The sequence below is a fragment of the Choloepus didactylus genome, chromosome 13, assembly GCF_015220235.1.
Source record: "Choloepus didactylus isolate mChoDid1 chromosome 13, mChoDid1.pri, whole genome shotgun sequence".
In the NCBI taxonomy this organism is placed as follows: domain Eukaryota; kingdom Metazoa; phylum Chordata; class Mammalia; order Pilosa; family Megalonychidae; genus Choloepus; species Choloepus didactylus.
In genome coordinates, this window is record NC_051319.1 from 29,318,957 (window position 1) to 29,323,623 (window position 4,667).

Consider the following 4,667-nt stretch of genomic DNA (forward strand, 5'->3'; position numbering starts at 1 on the left):
ATGAATGGATAAACAAAATGTGGTATATAAACACAATGGAATATTATTCAGCCATAAAAAGGAATGAAGTTATGATTAATATATGTGACAACATAGATGAACCTTGTTATTATATTTAAAAGCAAATCATCTTTAAAGAGACTAAAAGCAAGAATAATGAATTTTATATTTCCCTTCATATTTACCATTTCTGGTATTCTTCATTCTTTTGTGTTTCTAAATATTGTTCTAGTGTTCATTTTTCTTCTTTCTGAAAAACTTCCTTTAATATTTCTTATAGGGCAGGTTTGAAGGGAATGAATTCTCTTAACACTCTTGATTATTGTTTGTTTGAAAAGGTCTTTATTTTACTTCATTTGTGAAAGACAATGCCACTGGGTCTTGAATTCTAGCTTGGCATTTTTTTTTTTGCTGTCAAGATAATGTTCAATTTTTTTCTTGTCTGAATAGTTTCTAATGAGAGGACTGCTTTCACTCTTATTTTATTTATTTATTTATTTTTATTCCTCTATGCCTATGTTCCCCCCATCCCCCATCTTTGGGTGCTTTTAAGAATGTTTCTTTTTTCCCCTTCTCTCAAAAATTCGATTATGGTGTGCATTGGTATGGTTTTCTTTTTGTTTATCATTTTTTTGGTTCACGTTCTCCAAATTTGAAAAAGGAATGGTCACTCTTCCTTCAAATGTATTTTTTCTCCCTTCTTTTCTCTCCACTCTTTGTGAGGGTGCATTTGCAAGTACACTTAACATTGTCTCACAAGTAACTGATTCACTGTTCATTTTTTGGTAATCTTTTTCCTCTGTGTGCTTTGCATTTGATAGTTTCTGTTGCTATGTCCTCAAGTTCATTAATCTTTTCTTCTGCATCAAATAGTTTATATTTAATCCAATCCAGTGTAGTTATGATTTCAGACATTGTAGTTTTAATTTCTAGGAGCTACATCTTTTTTTTTTCTTCTAATGTCTTTTATTTCTCTCCTCATCAAGCTCACGTTTTTCTCTATGTTCTCAAATAGGCTATGGGTACTTGTAATAGCTGTTTCAAGGTCTTTGTCTACTAATTCTATTATCTCTATTTCTATTGAATGAATTATATTTTCCTGCCTCTTTATTCACCTGATTATTTTTAATGGTGATGTAGACATTTTGAATATTGTGCTATAGGGTGCAAGATTTTGTTATATATCTTTTAAATTGAGTCTGTGTGTGCATGTGAGTGTGTGTGTGTGTTTGTACTTTAATTGAACACAGTTAAGTTCCTTGGGATCAGTTTGATCCTCTTGAGGCTGACTTTTTAGCTTTGTTAGTGAGAGTCCATAGAAGCCTTTAGTCTAGAACTAATTTAGCTCCACTTCTACAAGACACCCTTCTGAGGATTCTACCTAATGCCCTATGAATTATGAAATCTTTCCAAACTGACTGGTGGGAACAAAAACAATTCCCATCCCTGTGCAATACTTGAGAATTATTTTGCCTACTCCTCACTGGTGATTTTTTTCCTTGCCTTAGGTAGTTTCCTCTCATGCATGTGCAGATCAGTATTAGCTAAACTCAAGGAGACTGTTCTGAAGATGAACAGGTCCTCTCTTTCTTCAGTAATCTGCCTCTCATTTTCTAGCAAACTCTGCCTCCTATAATTCTGATTTCTGTTTCCATCTCAGCAAGATTTCTGTGCTCAGTTTGGCCACCCCTGCTCTGCAGACTGAAAATTGTCTTCAGGTAGTAAGCTGAGGTGAACACAGGGCCTACCTCATTTGTTTCCCTTCTCATGGGGCTCATAGAACCACAGTACCTCTTGTCCAATATTTGATTATCATTGTTTCATATATTTTTGTCAGTTTTTCTAGCTGCTTAAGGTGAGAGGGAGGCCTGGTTCTCTATACTCTGCCATGGTTGGGAATAAAGGTCTTATGGAAAATTTTTGAAGTATAAATCCATATTCTTTAGTGAATATAGAGCTATTCAAGTTTTCTATTTCATGTTCTCTCAGTTTTCATGTGTTATTTTTTTCAAGGAATTTATCCATTGCAATGTTATTGTTTATTTTTATAAATTTGTTCATAACATCATGTTCATATCTCCTTAATGAAACTAGGAACTGTAATGACATCTCCTCTTTTATTCCCTATATTATGGTTGAATTTAGGGTCCAGAGTACCTAGAGCATTTCTCTCAGTTCTTCTCCTCTTCCCTGTCCCTGGCTAGCTGCAGGCCCTGCACAACTGTGTTTCAGGATGGGGAGGATCTCTTTCACCATTTTGGCTCTGTTCCTAATATTCCTCATGACCATTCCATGAAGGCCTGTGGAAGAGATAACAGGAAGGTACAGACTCTTTGTGTCTAGCCTTCCTAGGGATTCTAATGTCTCATGCCATGCCCCAACCTTTTTATATATTTTTTTATTGTAGAATATAACATATACATAAAAATGACAGCTTTCCAAGTACAATTTAACAAATAGTTAGAGAGCAAATTTCAAAGAATATTATAGGTTACAATTCCACAGTTTCAGTTATTTCCTTATTATGAAATATATATACAAAAAGGTAATATCTTTCACAGTATGATTTAACAAGTAGATACATAGGAAATTTCCAAAGTTATTATGAATTATAGTACCATAGTTTCAGTTATTTCCTTATTGTGAAATATAACATATACAAAAAGGTATAGCTTTCAAATTACAATTTAACAATTAGCTACAGAACAAATTTCAAAAGATGCTATGTGTTACAGTTCCACCATTTCAATACTTTCCTTCTAACTATTCTAATACCCTAGCAACTAAGGAAAAGAAAATTATATAAAGATTCAGTATTCATAATCCTTTGTTAAATTTCATCTTGTCTGTTGCTACCCCTTCCTCTTCCTTGAATCACTTTCCTGATCTTCAGGGATGTCTAGGCAGTGACCACCCTAAACTGTTCATATTGAAAAGGGGTGTTGACTTTATGAGCAAAGGGGACACATCTAGTTGATGTTCTTGAAGGGGCTATTGTCTCTGGGTTTGGGGACTTAGCTGGCATAGGAGCATTCTGAAGGATAAAAATATGGAACTCTTCATGAATTTGAGTGTCATTCTTGTGCAGGGGCCATGCTAATCTTCTCTGTATTGTTCCAATTTTAGTATATGTGCCGCCAAAGCAAGCACCCTAACTGTTTTTTTAAAAATTAGCTAAATATTCTGCTTTCTTCTTACCTGTATTTATTATGGCTTGCTCCTACCACCACGTCTCCATCAAAATTGCAAGCAGTCAAGAGTCTCTTTTCTCCTAAGAGGGGTCATTACTTTCTGGATTATAGCTCACTGGTTTCCTTGCATCTTCAGTACTGTGAAAGATATTAAGAACTATATTTTGTAGGTAACTTGGCATGTTTTAATCTTTAGGATGGATGTAATGTTCTCTTTTAATTTTCCGTAACTTTTTTGCTCATTCTCGTGTCTGCATCAACAGAGGACCATTCTTGCACCCAAGAAGAAGAGTGATTGTAGTGATGACTCTTGATGTCTCTGGTGGCTTCTGGCCTTAGAGTCTGCCCCATGACATCTCTTGCAATCATCTGACTCACCTGTTCTCACTCCCTCTTGTATGTCTGCAGAATTTCTGATTTATGCCTTGCAATCCAATATCATACATGCTTGCCTTTTTAAGAAAAACTTTTTATTTTGGAATAATGTCAGAATTATATGAAAGTTTTAAACATAATAAAAAAATAAAACAGAGAACTCCAAAAAAAAAAAAAAAAACCCTAACCAGATACCTAAATTTACTTTTAACATTTTGCCACATTTGCTACATAATTCTATCATCTTTCTTTCTTTGTTTCTTTCTTTCTTTGTTTGTTTCTTTTTCTTTCTTTCTTTCTTTCTTTCTTTCTTTCTTTCTTTCTTTCTTTTTCTTTCTTTCTTTCTTTTTTCTTTCTTTCTCTTTCTTTCTTTCTTTCTTTCTTTTCTTTCTTTCCTTCCTTCCTTCCTTCCTTTCTTTCTTTCTTTCTTTCTTTCTTTCTTTCTTTCTTTCTTTCTTTCTTTCATCTTCTATCATCTTCATCATCATTAGCATCTACCTAATCTATCTATATCATGTATCCTTTACCTATATCTATCATCCATTTGGACATCTTCTCCTCCATTATTAGATCCAGCCCAGGTTAATGTAATGCATTGCATTGTCATTGTCTTTTTAGTCTCTCTTTCTCTCTCTTTTTAAAAATTGTAGTAACATATATGACTTAAAACTTCCCATCTAAAACACTCCTAAGCCTACAGTTCAGGGCATTAATCACATTCACAATATTGTGCTACCATCATCATCACCTATTACTGAAATTTTTCCATCACCCCATAGAGGTCATGCATCCATTATGCATTAACTCTCCATTCTCCCTCCTCCCTGCCCTGGTAACCTGTACTCTACCTTCTGCTCTATGGATTTGCATATTCTAGTTATTTTATATAAGCAGCATTATACAGTACCTATCATTTTGTTTCAGGCTTATTTCACTCGGCCTGTGGTCCTCAAGGTTTATCCATGTTGTAGTATGTATCAGAACTTCATTCCTTTTCACAAATGAATAATATTCCACTGTAAATATATACCACATTTTGTTTATTCATTCACCTGTTGATGGACACTTAGATTTCTTCCACCTTTTGGCTACTGTTAATAA

General features: G+C 34.1%; 1 non-coding gene across 1 annotated transcript; it reads right to left on the reverse strand.

Moving 5' to 3' along the window:
- Positions 1-3,043: 3,043 nt before the first annotated feature.
- Positions 3,044-3,150, reverse strand: LOC119508616. The gene has a single exon (XR_005211518.1). It is a non-coding gene; the product is annotated as a U6 spliceosomal RNA (small nuclear RNA).
- Between the last annotated feature and the right edge of the window lie 1,517 nt (positions 3,151-4,667).